Below are 19,052 nucleotides of genomic sequence, written 5' to 3'. Positions count from 1 at the left end.
ATTTTCCCTTGGAGTAGAACTCAAACATGAACAATAATGTTGAAGATTGTTTTTCTTAACAAGTAATAGGTTAAGAAATGGTATTTTCATCCCTCAACTCATTTTTGTAATATTTACTTTTTGGTGAGAGATTTTTAAAGAAATGTAGGATAATTCCAACAATTTTAACTCTGCAAATTAAACCACTCTCATTTCACATTGAAAGGAGAAAAAGCAACGATTCTATGAAGAAAATGAATAATAGAATATAACGATTACAGAAAAAAAAAAATGACTGAAGAAGAAAGTGTCTCTTCACTCATGCTTTGTTTCTCTCAACCTAAAGACAAGAACAATCTTCAATCTAATAGGCCTACAAATGGGCTCAAGAATAATTGGACTAAAGGTCTGTTTACATTGTCGTTTATATATATATATATATATAAGTTAAGACTAAGATGTAGAAGTCAGTAGAAATATTTTGATTTTTTATATGGATAAATTTTTGTAAACGTACCATTTTAGAAAAAAATCTTTAGAATTAATAAAGTTAAAAGTAGTTTTAAATTATCAAAATTATAGAAATAGTGTGGTACCGATGAGTGAGTATGTGACATTTTCTACTAAATGACTCACTCATTCATGACTACGACCTCGTTTAGAATAATATTTATAAAATTGAAATGACTTTTTTGTTCACAAGCTTCCTTTCATCATAGACTAAGTGAAGCATATGAGCTTGGTTGATGATGTCTTTGAATCAATTGCTGTAGTCGAACACGTTTCATCATCCTTCGTTTTCAGATCATCAAACTAACTTTCCACCATTTGCAGTTAGAAGCTCGAACATTGTCCGAACCTTCAAATGTCACCAGCAATGCATCCCATGCAGCTTTGGCAGTTGTACATGTTGAGATGATTCTGAACAGAGATTCGTCAACACCATTGAATATCGCATTCAATGCTTTAGAGTTGGCATTGCTCATTTCTTTTTCTTCAGTAGTGTACTGCGACTTCAGTTTTGGAACAAGTTGAGCTGGAGCTCGAGTAGCTTCTCCTTCAAAAGTTTTGACAGCCTCGATGGGCTTTATAGGTGGTGTCCATCCAAGTTCAACTGAGTCCCAAGCTTCGTCATTGATAGACATAATGTACACCTTCATTTTCATCTTCCAGTAGCGGTAGTTTGATCCATTCAGTAGTGGCGGTCTTTACGTCGAGCTTCCGTCCTTTGACATCCTTGAGTGGATCTCTCTTCGTTAGTCTTTTGAAGAGTTGACTCCGATACCAATTGACGGTCCTAAAAGATGTATTTCTACACCTTAAAATTCAATCCTGATCACTTTTGAACAATGCAGTGGAATGGAATGTAAACTCAAAAGATTTGCTGAGTTCAGAGTGATGTAGTCTGCTCGAAATTCGAACAACAAACAGGCCACAAGAAGTGCAATGCAGAGTGCATCAAAGCAAACAACACACATCATTTGTTAACTCAGTTCGGCCCTAAACCGGCCTACGTCTGGGGGGTACCAACCCAGGGACGTTCCACTATGAGAAAGGCAAAAACAAGATATAAAGATTCCTCACACAAACTCCACAAAACTCCAACAACACACACAATCTAGTGTATGTGTTTCCCTACCACATACATATGCATCTTCCTTCGCAAAGGCAAGCATGCATGGACTCAACCTCCATTGAATGTGTTCTGAGGTGGGACGAAAGTGTAGGTATGATCGAAGAATTTTGGAGAGTTTTTAAAATATCTTTTAATATACAAAAAAAGAGATATATGTATAAAATGAAAATAGTGTCGTGCGTGTTCGTATAGTAACTCCAAAATTCTTCGTCAAAAATAAAAAATCTCTTTAACCGGTGAGTATCCGGGTCGAACTCAGGGAATATGCGAATATCCTATATTTAATTAGAAAAAGCGCAATTAGTTAATGCAATCGAAGAAATTGAAAAGATAAATTGCAAAAATTAAATCTAATTAAAAAACAATAAAATATATGTATCTCGAAAAGGATGAAGCGAGGCGTTTGTGTCTGACTTTTGTGTTCCTTAATGGCTAGATTTCCATGGATGAAATGAGCGGGATGACAATGGCGTGATAGCGAAAAATATATGTTTAATTGCGGGGCGGCTCGGAGGAATGAACGTGATCGCATTTGCTCGCTTAAGCTGATTATCGACTCGGTTGGTACTCGACCATAAGGGATTTACAATGAGGCTTCAGCGACACCCGGCGAAAAACATTATAAGCAAGAAACTCTACTGTCACTAGAGATTTCTGTGACCCAATAGACCACCGCCTATGCCCCATGAATTATTCTTCCAACCGTTCCGCTAGTGGCTCTACCCCTCTGACACCTCTCTTTAATCGGAATCGAATTCAGAACAGCAACTAAGCAGGTCGAAAAGGCTCCCGCGTACTTAGCTACGTTGAACTACCCAGAATCTACTTTTGGCACGAAACAGGGCTGAAATAGTCTATTCTTCTATCGCCCTTCCGCAACCTTGTCGAAATCCAACTTGAACAATTCAAATCGAACATGGAATTTTTGGGTGAAGGTGAGGCGAAGAAATATAATCGGATTTTACTAGCTAAAATAATATGCAGGAATTAAAAGAAAAAGGGGAGGAGAAAATCAGTTTGCTCGCGACACAAAACCGAAAATCTCGTATTATTAAACTAGATAAAAATATGGGAGAAAAGAAATGGAGAAAATGGAGTGTATGAAATTTTTATTATTGTGTATATATGGTGTATATATATATGGTGTATATATTTAGAGGGGATATTTATAGCGGGAAAAGCTTTTAGAAGTTTGGCGGTTACAACCTCCAATAAATAACTATTTCTAAAAATAACTACTAATTACCTCTAAAAATAACCATAAATAACTAACTCTAAAAATAGCTACTAATATAACTACTAATAACTACCTATTTTTTAGAAGGTTCTATAATAAAAATTACACAAAAATAGCCAAAAATTGACTAAAAAGTAGTGCAGGAATTTAATATAGGAGCTGAGAGAGTGCAGAAATAAAAGCAGGGTTGAAATAAATGTAGGAGCTGGGGGTGCAGAGCAGTAAATACAGACAATGATTGTAGCGAGAATTAATGCAGCCGCCGCTCATGGAGTCCACGCCAGTTGACGCTCAAATTCCGCACCAGCCGCCGCTTCGCTCACTTCCACGCATGGCCTTCCGCTCAGCTCACATTTCCGTGTCAGCTGCCGCTTGAATTCCATGCCCGCCGCCATCGCTTCGCTCACTTTAACGCCAATGTTTTCGTACAGCCGTCGCTTATTTTTGTGCAGCCGTCACTTGTTTCCGTGCAGCTGTCTCTTGTTTTCGTGCAGCCGTCATCGCTTCGCTCACTTCAACGCCAAAGTTTCCGAGCAACCGTCGCTTGTTTCCGTGTAGCATCGCTTGTTTCCGCACTCATAAATACAGCCGCCGCTCGCTTGCCTTCCACGCTTGCGCACTTCGATGCAGCCGCCGCTTGCCTTCCGCGCTCATAAATACAACCGCCGCTCGCCTTCCGCGCTCGCTTGCCTTCCGCGCTTGCGCACTTCTATGCAGCCGCCGCTTGCCTTCCGCGCGGCCGTCACTTGTCTTCCGCGCTCGGTTGACTTTGACTTTTGCGCGTTCACTTTCTGGCGTTGATTGTTGACTTTTCTTGACTTTCACGCCGGTGACTGTTTTTTCGCTTATGAAGCTATTTTTTCACTTTTTAAGGCCAGTTTTGGACTCATATATCAGTTTTCAAGCATTATTTCACCTATATAAATAACGAACATCTTATAAATATTTATTTAAATAAATAATACTTATTAAATAAAATTAATTTAGTTAAAATTAAATACTTAAATAGCACATAAATAATGCCAAAAAATATAATTCAATAAACACATAAATTAATTTAATTTATACACTAAAATAATTATAAATTACACTTAAAAACTAATAATTTAATATTATACAAACAAGATGAAATGAATACAATGTTGAAATTTTAAATGCCCGATTCTTAAAGCGGAAGCGTACCTGATGAAGCCATATACAAATCTTGGGTGATTAATGGTTTGGTCTTCCAAGATCAGAGAGCCGGCTTCCTTTCTGTCCTTGACGGGTGAGGAGCAGAAACTGTATGGAGAATAAGATCTCTTTTACGGCGTGCTCATCCTGGGGACCTAACCCTAGCCTATTTATAATAGGGCAAACATAATTGCAATTACAATTATGCCCTTAATTAATATTATTAATTTGTCACATCACCAAAATAATAATATTATACGGGTAGCTGCACTTTCATTCCATAACAATCAAACCTATCAGTCAATAATTAATTATATTAATTAGACCACTTAAATAATATGACTGCATAAAATAATGACTTTAACAACATATTCGATACACATATTTGATCCCAAATCCAACAATCTCCCACTGGATCTAGTATGTGTCTGAATGAGCATATTGTTCCTTATGAGCTCAATTTTCAGTCATTATAAAACAAGGCTTGCAACAATCTGGTCCATCAATCACAGCAATATAGGACTAAAGAAGCATTCGCCGTATCAACAGCTAAACTCACAGTAATCACGAATATCAGTGTAATCAAATGACATAGATCAATCATGGAACGTGCAGAGACAAAATTACATAAGTGTGATCTAAATATGTCAATTTTCTACTGGTCCAAACTGAATGAGATCGTAAATTACTTAATCATAATGTTCAAAGCATCATAACCGAAATAATGATCAAAATAGTATAAAACAAATATCAAGTGAACGACAAAAGAATATAAATGCATACTCCCACTACAGTGAAGCTTCCTTAAATTGTAAAACACCCATATGAGCAGTATGCTCATAGAAGACCTTAGGTGTTACACCTTTAGTTAGGGGGTCTGCTAACATGGATTTTGTCCCTAAGTGCTCGATCAAAATCTGATGATCTTTCACTCTCTCCTTCACAACTAGGAACTTAATGTCAATATGCTTTGACCTGGACGAGCTCCTATTGTTATTGGAGTATTCAACTGCTGAATTATTGTCACAGAAAATCTTGATGGGTTTTTCAACCATCGGAATGATTCGCAGCCCAACGAAAAAGTTCTTTAGCCAAATCGCTTGCTGTGATGCCTCAAAACATGCCACGAACTCAGCTTCCATCGTGGAACTGGTAACGAGTGTCTGTTTGGCACTGCGCCAAACGATGGCCCCACCAGCCAACATATAAACATAGCCAGATGTAGATTTTCTACTATCTTGGCATCCTGCAAAGTCGGAGTCAGAGTATCCAACGATCTCCAATTGGTCTGACCACCTATATGTGAGCATGTGATTACTAGTTCTCTTCAGGTATCTCATCACTCTTTTGGCTGCCTTCCAGTGATCCAATCCAGGATTACTGAGGTATCCGCCTAACACACCGACTATGTACGCAATATCTGGACGCGTACATACTTGTGGATACATGAGGCTCCCAACTACCGAGGCATAGGGGATCTTTTCCATCTCCTCAATTTCCAGATTTACTTTAAGTCATTGGCTGAGACTTAATTTCTCTCCTTTAGCTATAGGGGTATCCCCAGGCTTGCATTTCTGTATGCTGAATCGCTCGAGTATTTTATCAATATAGCCCTTTTGAGAGAATCCGAGAATACACCGAGATCTATCACGATATATTTGGATCCCTAATACAAAAGATGTTTCGCCAAGATCTTTTATTTCAAAGTTACTCGTAAGAAATTTCTTAGTTTCGTGCAACATGCTTACATTATTTGTGGCAAGCAAAATGTCATCCACATACAAAACCAAGAAAATAAACTTGCTCCCACTGAACTTGTGATAAACACAATCATCAACCACATTCATCTCAAAACCATATGAGAGAATTACTTGATGAAACTTGTGATACCACTGTCGAGACGCTTGTTTGAGTCCATAGATGGATTTTCTTAATTTACAAACCATTTGCTTTGGGTCACCGACCTCAAAAGTTTCTGGTTGTACCATATAGATCGTTTCATCAATGTCACCATTCAAAAACGCCGTCTTAACATCCATTTGATGGAGCTCTAAATCAAAGTATGCCACAAGAGCCATGATTGTCCTAAAAGAGTCCTTCGAAGAAACCGGAGAGAAAGTCTCTTTATAATCAATCCCCTTTTTCTGAGCATAGCCTTTAGTTACAAGACGTGCCTTATACCTCTCCACATTACCATTTGCATCCCGTTTTGTTTTAAAAATCCATTTGCAACCTACGGGTTTTGCACCTTCTGGCAATGGGACAAGTTCCCAAAATTTATTGTCTTGCATTGACTTGTACTCATCACACATTGCATCAATCCATTTATCTGAATAAGGACCCTTCATGGCATGATAAATATTAATTGGATCATCCTCAGTCATGCCATCATTGTCCTCACTTTCTTGAAAAAATGTCACATAATCATCCGGAATGGCATTTCTTCGCTCTCTAGTGGATCTACGTAATTGCGTTGGCTCTTGAACTGTATGTTCTTGAGTTTGTTCCATAGGCATAGGTTCCTGTTCTATACGAACGGGTTCCTTAGTCGCACTTTGAAACTCTATGGGAGCTGGAATGATTGCTAACTCATGAGGTGTTTGATCAGATTCTTAAAGCGGAAGCGTACCTGATGAAGCCATATACAAATCTTGGGTGATTAATGGTTTGGTCTTCCAAGATCAGAGAGCCGGCTTCCTCTCTGTCCTTGACGGGTGAGGAGCAGAAACTGCAGGGAGAATAAAATCTCTTTTACGGCGTGCTGATCCTGGGGACCTAACCTTAGCCTATTTATAATAGGGCAAACATAATTGCAATTACAATTACAATTATGCCCTTAATTAATATTATTAATTTGTCACGTCACCAAAATAATAATATTATACGGGTAGCTGCACTTTCTTTCCATAACAATCAAACCTATCAGTCAATAATTAATTATATTAGTTAGACCACTTAAATAATATGACTGCATAAAATAATGACTTTAACAACATATTCGATACACATATTTGATCCGAAATCCAACATACAATTATTAGAATAAATTAACATAAATAATACCAAAAATTCGACATAAATAATAAATAATTAAATAAATATAAGCTATAAAATATGGCAAAATCAAGAGTTATCAAACTCCTCACACTTAACCTTTATTCATCCTCGAATAAATTCAATTAATGAAATTAAACCAAGTATTTTCTGAATAAGGACTCAATATTGTCGGCAATATCAACGGTGGTGTGTAAACGAATATTAGCTAAAGTTCAGATCCTTAAGCTATTTACGCGATATTGCTCATCTGCAAAGATTCGAAATTATGTCTCCCGAAATATTTTTAAACTTAAGTATTCGGAGTAGCTTTTAAAAATGATGCGACGACTCAAAGCTTTAAATAAACCGCCATAATCAATCATAAATTAAGAAACAAGGCGGCCCGGTAGACATTGCTACCGATAATAAATTAATTTCGACATTTTTCGCGTCAATTTTTTTTTTTTGCCAAGTCAAGTCACATATAAAGATAATCGGCATCCTCCTCACACTATTCGTTCATCAATCCCATTTTTAAGGAAACTTAATTCATCCTCTCCACTAACAAGCGCAGCTAAATAGACGAAAGTTCTAAAAATTAGACTAAGTATGAAATTAATGAAACGAAAGGGGATATCAACCAACTTTATCAAAATCCCGATTTATACTCATACTCAAAAGAATTTCAATTATTGAATAGAGTTAATTTCAAACTCAAATTAAGCGCAATGGAAATCAATTGACTCGAGAAAAGAACATATTTCATAGTTTATTTTAAATAAATATAAATATTATAAATATAATAATATAAAATAATTTATTTCAAAATAAATTAGAAAATAATAAATTACACAAAATAAATTAATCGAAATTAATTTTTAAAAAATATATAAATAAATATGAATAATTCAAGTAACTAATTAATTAACTGCATAAATAATTAATTAAGAGAGCATGTAAACATGCAACAAATTATTTTAATGTGATCAGCTATGAATTAATCTAATTGAAGCTACCAACACGCCATATATATTTACACAACTAGAACTACATTAAATTAAACTAGATTAATCATGCAGTAACTCTTCTACTACATTTAAATAATAGCAGCAGTGAAGCTAAACGACAGCGGGGGCTTCAACTATTTACCAAACTACCGGGCTATTTACACAGCTAATTCCTAAACTAAAGAAGAAGAAGGAAAACAAAGATTACAATCCAGCAACTAACAAGAACAAATTAATCTTAAACAAGTCATAATCCATCAATACATTCAGCAGAAACGCATTACTAAGAATACTACAGGCTAAGCTAATGCAATCAACTAACCATGTATCAACTAAACTAAACATGCAGCAAGACTGGACTAGGACTAAACTAGAATTACTCAGACTAAGCAACCTAAATAAGCAGCAATTAAGCCAATTATCTCATCTGCAATTAATGAATAAACCCGACTAGGACAGCTAATTAGAAGAAAGCTAAAATATGTTACCGTTACTCCCAAACTAATCTGAAAATTAACCTAATGCAGCTATATTACAACTATTAATTTATCTAAGTAACACATATTCTACTATCTAACAAGTTAGCAATCAATAAATAAGCCGGCATAAATAACCGAGAAATGAATCAAGAACTTCCCTGATTGTTCTACAGCCAAATTTTTTTTTCAAAATTTTGGTGGTGCCGATGACTTCCCTCCTCACACTTGAGTTATTGTTCGCCTCGAACAACTTTGATTAGGCTCTAGAGGGGACTTATTGTAAAATCAGTGTGAAATCATCGTGGAACAAATCTGAAATTTTCCAGACTGTTTGTGCGCTCAGCAATTGTTCCTTGGAAAACTTTTCACTGAATGCCCATCCATAGCATCGAATGGAGTTGAATTCCGAAGAGCTTTGAAATTCTTCGTGCCAAAACAAGGAGTCGATTTTTGCGCACGGATTCTTCATTTGTGGGGCAATATGGGAATTGATTCTGAATTTTTGCCCTAAATTGGGTGTAGAAGACGTCACCAAGGAGCGCTGCTCAGGAAGGAATTTTTTCTTTCGCTTGAAATTGCCGGACGCGGCTCCGCTCTGCTGGGTGGCGCTGGTTTCGGAAGACTTAGAATAATTCGTCGCTCGCTGGTCCTTTCACAATCGCTGGTGCACTGAATCCAGTCGTGCCTTGGTGTTGGGCTGTTCTGTGCCGCTGATTTGGACAGACCAATCGGTTCGCTTGCAGGAGGAGCTGCTTTGTGCCGCTTTACATACAGTCCCTTCGCTGCACTTGCCTGAAATTGGCTTCGCTTGCAGACTGCTCACTTCTCTCGCTTGTTTTTGCCGCTTCGCTTGCACACAAAGACATTGACGCCGCTTCGCTTTGATTCTATTTGAAACTTCAGATGAACTGATCAGCTGAATGACATTCGGTGAAGAAGAAAACAAAATTAATTAAAAAAATATAATAATAATTCTAAAAACACACATATATATATATATGATGAGCAGGCCTCTTTTTTAAAAAAAAAATAAAAATAAAAATATATATATAAAATGTTAGAAATTAAATTCACAAATTAAAGATCGGGAATATGTAAAACAAATCTAAATGATTTCTATGATAAAAAAAACCAGACGGATACACCATGTGTATATTTTTGACATGCTACAAGACCAATGGATACAATCTTATAATTCTAATAGACACGACCTTTCCAGACTGACAGACACAATTTTAAATTTGAATTTTAAATACACGTAACTATCTAGGAAATTAATGGAATAAATAATGACAAATTATAATATATAACTAATTATATAATCTACCAAATACATAATCAGAATTACTCCCAACACTCTCCCCCTTAATTCTGCTTCATGTGTTCCAGATCTTCAATTCGGATTAAATCTCTCATCTCTATGAATTTAGTTTGGGTAGTGCCTTGGTCAAGATGTCAGCCTTTTGTTCTTCTTCACTGATATGCTCTACATAGATCGAACCCCCTTCAACGCATTCTCAAATAAAATGAAATTTGGTATCAATGTGTTTACTTCTTCCGTGAAAGACCGGATTCTTCATCAAGGATATGGCAGATTTGTTATCCACGTATAATTTAACACATTGAGCTTCCCAACCAGTCAAGTCTACCAATAAGTTACGTAGCCACAATTCTTGGCATGCCGCTGAAGTTGTAGCCATAAATTCAGCTTCACAAGAGGAGAGAGCGACAGTGCGCTGCTTCTGCGAACACCAAGTGATAAGGTTGCCCGAAAAATAAAATGCCATGCCGGTTGTACCTTTACGATCATCTAGATCCATACCACGGCTACTATCGCTATATCCATGTAATCTTCCATTGCCTCCCTTATGATAAAACAGTCCATAACTCATCGTTCCCTTGATATACCTCAATATTTGCTTAACTGCTTTATAATGACTTTCTTTCGGTGATGCCATGTACCTGCTCACAACCCCCACCGAATATCCGAGATCCGGTCTAGTGTGAGTGATATGTCTTAGGCTTCCGATGAGTCTTCGATACTCCATTGCATTTTCTGGTACACCTTCTTCATCTTTAGATAAGTGTAACTTTGGTTCCATGGGATATTTCGACGGATTACAATCATCCATTCGTGCAGTTTGTAATATTTTCTTAGCATACCCACTTTGATCAATTGTGATCCCTTTCTCACTTTGGTGAACTTCGATTCCCAAATAGTATGAGAGTCTTCCAAGATCACTCATATCAAACACATTCTGCATCTCCCTTTTGAATGTAAAAATTAGCCTTTCACTTGTTCCGGTCACAATCAAATCATCTACATACACGCCAATTATCAACAGATCTTTAGACATGCACTTCTTGTACACAGCTTGCTCTTGTGGGCACCGCTGAAAGCCAAGACCTTTTAGTGCGCTGTCAAGACGAATATTCCACGCTCTTGGGGCTTGTCGTAATCCATAAAGAGCCTTGTATAATTTATACACAAATGTTTCCTTTCCTGTGACAACAAAACCATCAAGTTGGGATACATACACTTCTTCCTGTATAATGCCATTAAAAAATGCCGACTTTACATCCAAATGGTGGACCGCCATCCTTGCGAAGCTGCCAATACCAATAGCAACCGTATAGTTTCAAGTCTAGCCACCGGTGCAAACACTTCCTCAACGTCCATTCCTTGTCTTTGTACATATCCCTTTGCCACTAACCTTGCTTTGTGTTTCACAATATTGCCTTCAGCATCTTTCTTTAATGTAAAAACCCATTTCAGTCCGATGGGTTGCTTTCCTTGGGGAAGTGTTGTCAATTTCCATGTTTGATTTTTGTTTATTGCTTCAAGTTCCTTCACCTCCTTCCAATTTGCATCAGTAGACGCCTTCTGGAATGATGTCGGCTCCTCTCCAGCAAATATCAATTCTTCTCCTTCACCCTCTACAACATCTGATTGTGCATAAACGTCCAACAGAGAGCGAAACCCACGAATGGGTGTGTGATCGAATGTTGTCTGACTGGCTTTTTGGCTACCATCAGATGTCTGAATTAATGGACTATCTCGAGAGGCTGAATTCCTTAAGGAGTCTGCACTTCTTGTCACTGATAACGGCGGAGTTTGGTCATTAGTTGTTTCGAATTGATGTATTGGACTTTCAACTCCATCACCAACTGGATCTCGACAATCACCTTCATCTCCACCAGGAACATGCTCATTAAACCATCCAAATCTTGTGCTTGATTGAGTGTCTTGCTGTTCACTCCAATTCCATTTGGCTTTTTCATCAAAAATTACATCACGTGCAACACATATCTTATTTCGAAGAGGATCATAGAGACGATATGCTTTGCTACAAGGTTTGACTCCCATATAAATCATTTTTGAGCTTCGATCACTTAATTTTGTTAAGTGATTCGTTGATGTCTTCACATACGCAATACAACCAAAAATCTTGACATGTTCAAGAGATGGTTTCTTTCGCTTCCAGCCCTCATACGGTGTCATGCTCTTCAAACCTTTTGTCGGAACTCTATTTAAAATGTTAGACTGTTTCACCCCACAAATTTTCTGGTACACTCATCGCCTTTAACATGGATCTTGTTGTTTCAAGAACAGTTCGATTTCGATGCTCCACAACCCCATTTTATTGTGGGCTGTATGGTGCCAAGAGTTGCCTTTTCACGCCCTCTTTATCACAGAATTCGTTGAATTGTTGTGATGTAAATTCACCTCATCGGTCAGTCCTTAGCATTTTTACCTTATATGCGTTTTCACTCTCGACTTGTGCCTTGAATTTCTTGAATTCCGGGAATGCCTCATCTTTTGTTTTGATAATGTAAACTCACATAAACCTGCTGTAGTCATCTACTATCAGCAGAAAATAATTATTTCCTCCCAATGTTTGTGGTGAAATCGGTCCACACAAATCTGCATAGACTAGTTCCAGTGGGGATGAAGCACGATACTCAGTTTCCTTTGGAAAAGGTTGGCGAGTTTGTTTAGCCACCAAGCACCCTTCGCAGACTTGTTTCGGGTGCTTCACTCTTGGCACACCACGCAACATATTTTTCTCAACCATCAACTCTAATATCCCAAAGTTTATATGACCAAGCCTCGCATGCCATAACCATGCTTCATCATCGAGACTTATGGCAAGACAAACTGCTTGTATGGTCTGAAGATTAATCTTGTACACACGGTTTTTCGACTGTTGCACCTTCATGATCAATTTCCCATGTTCATCATGAACCTTCAAGTGTTCGTTCAACATTTCTACCTTGTATCCTTCCTCTGTTAATTGCCCTAAGCTTAGAATATTACTCCACAAGGCTGGAATGTAATACACTTCATAAATAACTTTGTGTTCGCCATTTTTGCAATTCAATAAAATGGATCCTTTTCCTTCAATCTGTACTTTGGACCCGTCACCAAAACAAACTTGACCCATTATCTCCTTGTTAAGTTCAGCGAAAAGATTTCGTTTCCCCGTCATATGGTTGCTTGCACCATTATCTAAGTACCATACATCATCACCATCTAATTCAATCTGATTTGGGAGCACTTTATCTTCATTAAGCAATACCTTAGGTACTGTGTTTTCCCCGTAAACACTTCAAAGTAGTGCAGGTTCCTCCTCTTGCGCTTGGGCTAGATTTATTTCATTGTTTTTCTCCTTCGACGATGACTTGCATTCTGACGCATAATGCCCAAATTTTTCACAATTAAAATATTTTATGTGGCGCTTGTCTCTGCCCTTGTGTTGATTATACCTAGAATCTCGAGATTGTATAAAATGGACATGTTCACTTTTTCCTCGTCCGCCTCCTCTACCACGACCACCATACCGGCCGCCTTTATCGTAATGGTAAGATCCACGTCCTTTTCCACCTGATGCCCAACTTCCTCCCGAAGTATTCTGATTTTTTTGGAAATTTGTCTTAGTGAGTAATAAACTTCCCTCGTTGCTTGTATTTCCACTGCGAAGCTTCAACCTATCTTTATAAGCTTTGAGTCGGCCAATAGCTTCTTCAAATGGCATGGTATCTAAGTCGCAACATTGTTCAATTGAAGCAACCAATTGTAAATACATGTCCGGAACTGAATCAAGAAGTTTCCGAACAAGTGTATTATCTTCAATTTTTGAACCAAGATTATTAAATTTTGATACCATGGCGCTCAAGTTTCCAGCAAATTCATCTATCGTCTCACCGTCTTTCATTCGCAACCTTTCGAAATCACTCTTCAGCGTATGCAGTCTTGCCCTTTGCACCCGATCAGCTCCAAGATATCTTGTCTTCAATGCCTCCCAGATTTCCTTCGCGGTCCTCTTCTTCGACACTTGCAGAAGGATCTCTTCTGGAACTGCTTGGAATATAAAAGCCCTAGCCATCTTGTTCTTTTTATCGCTCACCGCCTCTCTTGCCGGTGGTTCGATGGAGTCCCAGATCCCCTGAGCATCCATTATGGCTTCCATCTTTATCGCCCATGTCGTATAATTTTTCGGAGTTAACATGGGACATTGAAACGGGACTGAACCGCCCTCCTTTCCTCCTTCTGCTTCTATCGACATATTTTTCAGTTTGAGATACTTGGGCATCAACTTGGCTCTGATACCAAGTGTTAGAAATTAAATTCACAAATTAAAGATCGGGAATATGCAAAACAAATCTAAATGATTTCTATGATAAAAAAAAAAAACCAGAAGGATACACCATGTGTATATATTTTACATCCTACAAGACCAATGGATACAATCTTATAATTCTAATAGACATGACCTTTCCAGACTGACAGACACAATTTTAAATTTGAATTATAAATACACGTAACCATCTAGGAAATTAATGGAATAAATAATGACAAATTATAATATATAACTAATTATATAATCTACCAAATACATAATCAGAATTACTCCCAACAAATATAAAAAAAAAATAAATAATAATAATAAGAATATATATAAAATAATAATAATAATAATAATAATAATAATAATAAATATAATTTTGTCCTAAATTGGGTGAAGAAGACGCCGCTGAGGAGCGCTCAGGAACGACTTCCATTCTATTGCTTGAAATTGTCCATCGCTTCGCTTGCCGACTGACTGGTTACAAACAGCGCTGCTAACTCCCGCTTGGACAATCGCCGCTCATGGCCGCTGCTTAAAAAGGGCGCTGAGACAGGGCTTGATGGGTGCCATCGCTCGCCAAAGTTTTCGCTCGCTTGTGTCCAGCTAAAGTTGCTGCTTTGTATGTAGGCATCGCTCGTTGCTTGTTGTTGCATCTGCTTCGGACTTCATAAGTTCACTTGCAGTACTGGCCGCTTGGCTTGGGCAGACCGCCGGTTCAAGTGCAGGATTGGCCGCCGCTCGGTTAGGGCTGACCGGCCGGTTCGGGTGCAGTGGCGCTTCATTTTGATCAAGGATCAGCGGGCAGTGGGTTCATCTCTTGTAAGCGATTCATCTATCGGTTCACAAGGATAGATGTCCGCTTCTTCTACTTCAAAATTCACTATGAACCGACAAGTGTTTTTGGAGAGTTTTTAAAATATCTTTTAAGATACAAAAAAAGATATATGTATAAAATGAAAATAGTGTCGTGCGTGTTCGTATAGTAACTTCAAAATTCTTCGTTAAAAAATAAAAAATCTCTTTAACCGGTGAGTGTCCGGGTCAAACTCAGGGAATATGCGAATATCCTATATTTAATTAGAATAAGTGCAATGAGTTAATGCAATCGAAGAAACTGAAAAGATAAATTGCAAAAATTAAATCTAATTAAAAAGCGATAAAATATACGTATCTCGAAAAGGATGAAGCGAGGCGTTTGTGTCTGACTTTTGCGTTCCTTAATGGCTAGATTTCCATGGATGAAATGAGCGGGATGACGATGGTGTGATAGCGAAAAATATATGTATAATTGCGGGGCGGCTCGGAGGAATGAACGTGATCGCATTTGCTCGCTTAAGCTGATTATCGACTCGGTTGGTACTCGACCTTAGGGGATTTACAACGAGGCTTCAGCGACACCCGGCGAAGAACATTATAAGCAAGAAACTCTACTGTCACTAGAGATTTCTGTGACCCAATAGACCACCGCCTATGCCCCATGAATTATTCTTACAACCGTTCCGCTAGTGGCTCTACCCTTCTGATACCTCTCTTTAATCGGAATTGAATTCAGAACAGCAACTAAGCAGGTCGACAAGGCTCCCGCGTACTTAGCTACGTTGAACTACCCGGAATATGCTTTTGGCACGAAACAGGGCTGAAATAGTCGATTCTTCTATCGCCCTTCCGCAACCTTGTCGAAATCCAACTTGAACAATTCAAATCGAACATGGAATTTTTGGGTGAAGGTGAGGCGAAGAAATATGATCGGATTTTACTAGCTAAAATAATATGCAGGAATTAAAAGAAAAAGGGGAGGAGAAAATCAGTTTGCTCGCGACACAAAACCGAAAATCTCGTATTATTAAACTAGATAAAAATATGGAAGAAAAGAAATGGAGAAAATGGAGTGTATGGAATTTTTATTATTGTGTATATATGGTGTATATATATATGTATGGTGTATATATTTAGAGCGGATATTTATAGGGGAAAAGCTTTTAAAAGTTTGGCGGTTACAACCGCCAATAAAGTTCTAAAAATAACTACTAACTATCTCTAAAAATAACCATAAATAACTAACTCTAAAAATAGCTACTAATATAGCTACTAATAACTACCTATTTTCTAGAAGGTTCTATAATAAAAATTACACAAAAATTGGCTAAAAAGTAGTGTAGGAATTTAATATAGGAGCTGGGAGAGTGTAGAAATAAATGCAGGAGCTGGGGGTGCAGAGCAATAAATACAGGCAACGATTGCAGCGAGAATTAATGCAGCCGCCGCTCATGGAGTCCGCGCCTGCCGACGCTCAAATTTCGCACCAGCCGCCGCTTCGCTCACTTCCACGCATGGCCTTCCGCTCCGCTCATATTTTCGTGTTAGTTGCCGCTTGAATTCCGTGCCAGCCGTCATCGCTTAGCTCACTTTAACGCCAAAGTTTTCGTGCAGCCGTCGCTTGTTTTCGTGCAGCCGTCACTTGTTTCTGTATAGCCGTCTCTTGTTTCCGTGCAGCCGTCATCGCTTCGCTCACTTTAACGCCAAAGTTTTCGTGCCGCCGTCGCTTGTTTCCGTGCAGCGTCGCTTGTTTCCGCGCTCATAAATACAGCCGCCGCTCGCCTTCCGCGCTCGCTTGCCTTTCGCGCTTGTGCACTTTGATGCAGCCGCCGCTTGCCTTCGGCGCTCATAAATACAGCCGTCGCTCGCGTTCCGCGCTTGCTTGCCTTCCGCGCTTGCGCACTTCTATGCAGCCGCCACTTGCCTTCCGCGCTCATAAATACAGCCGCCGCTCGCCTTCCGCGGTCGCTTACCTTCCGCACGGCCGTCGCTTGTCTTCCGCACTCGGTTGACTTTGACTTTCGTGCATTGATTTTCTGGCGTTGACCATTGACTTTTGTTGACTTTCACGCCGGTTACTGTTTTTTCTCTTCTGAAGCCATTTTTTCACTTTTTAAGGCCAGTTTTGGACTCTCATATCAGTTTTCAAGCATTATTTCACCTATATAAATAACGAACATCTTATAAATATTTATTTAAATAAATAATACTTATTAAATAAAATTAATTTAGTTAAAATTAAATACTTAAATAGCACATAAATAATGCCAAAAAATATAATTCAAGAAACATATCAATTAATTTAATTTATACACCAAAATAATTATAAATTACACTTAAAAACTAATAATTTAATATTATACAAACCAGATGAAATGAATACAATTATTAGAATAAATTAACATAAATAATACCAAAAATACGACATAAATAATAAATAATTAAATAAATATAAGCTATAAAATATGGCAAAATCAAGAGTTATCAAGGTGATTTGTCACATTTTTCTCTTTCAGCTCTCCTTGGAACTCCCTTTTTCAAAACAAACTCTTCGGCATTGTGTCGATACAGCAGACAACAAAAATCTGCTAAGGATATCATTTTGGCTTCAAGTTTGCAGCAATTTCGACAAAGTTCAGACCAAACAGAATAGATAAAAAATCCTCCTTGATTTTTCTACTCAAGACATGGTCTAATCTTTCAAGAAAATCCCTTAAAGGAAACGAGAACACTCCCCCTCAATTTGAAGTGAAACTCAATCTAATCTAACACGGGATTTAAGCTTTTCATAAGATAAAATGAACTCTCAAGGTTTTATATTCTCACCTCACATAATGGTCACGAAAATGCTCTGATTTTCTCTCAAGTAAGTGATGAAAAGCTTGAATAACACATTCCTAGGAAGCATGTATATATAGTATAAATAAGACTCCCTTTGGCCAATCAAATATCGACACAACAAGCTTAGAAAATGTCAAAAAATATTTGGACATGTCCTTAAGAGATATACTAGGGTAGGGGACCAAATGACATGTCTAATTCCTCATTAATGACATATGAAGAGATAAAAGTCAAGAATACCTCTTTGGAAATGGAGGTGAGAGACTTTATTCTCCATCCAAATTTGACTTCTATTTGTATGCAACTTTTGGGGGAAAATCTTATTTTTTCTTTTGTTGCCGTGTGTCTGAGATACAAACTTTGTCCCATCTTGATTCTCTTCTTAAACAGCGTCCAACACATCTGATTAATGTTGCAGTCCTGCAAGCAACTGCAGACTTGCATGCAGGTGACCTATCGTCCGATCTATCTACGGATTTATGATACAAACAAACAAAAATCTCATACCAACATTACCATTTCTCTCTGCACGGAAACCATCCAAGCAATATAACAGGCAGTATTAGAACCTTATACACGACTACAAAAACGTCAATTCAAAAATAATAATAATAATTAAGTATTTAAATAAAAATTAGGTTTTCCATTTCCTGAATTCCCTACCCTACCTTTAATTTCTTCTTCCTCTGCGTGAGTGAGTCCTCCTTGATTCAATGGGTAATTTGTTTGCAAATTCGTGGTGGCTGAATGGGAAGAACGGGACGTATTTAAAGAGGCTGAAAACACAATCTCAGAGGGGTGGGTGGGTTTATGATAAGTAGATTTACTTATCAAAAATGGGGTGTGGAAGGAATGACTTCTTGTTGAGGTTGTTTGTTTGAATTTTCAAGCTATTTAGCGAAAAAAAAAAAAAAAAAAAAGAAGAAGAAAAAAATCTGTTAATGGTCTAAGTGGAAGAAATAAGCAGTTTCCTATTCGAGCTGTTAATGGAAGTCACAAAGTTATATAAACTCCATAAAAAATATTCGTAAACAATTTAACAAACAAAAGAAAAGGGAATTGAGCGTACATATGGCAGTCGTTGTCAGATTCTCTTCTCTCAAAATTGGATGATTAAGAACACAAGGTCTTTTGAATAAATTCAAACAATAAAATATGCAGTATCAGAACCTCATACTCGACTAAAAAAATTGGATTAAAAAATAATAAATAAATTAA

This window comes from Andrographis paniculata, unplaced genomic scaffold, assembly GCF_009805555.1.
Source record: "Andrographis paniculata isolate CXL003 unplaced genomic scaffold, ASM980555v1 Contig54END, whole genome shotgun sequence".
Taxonomy (NCBI): Eukaryota; Viridiplantae; Streptophyta; class Magnoliopsida; order Lamiales; family Acanthaceae; genus Andrographis; species Andrographis paniculata.
The sequence above is the reverse complement of the archived record's forward strand: the minus strand, read 5'-3'. Positions refer to the sequence as shown.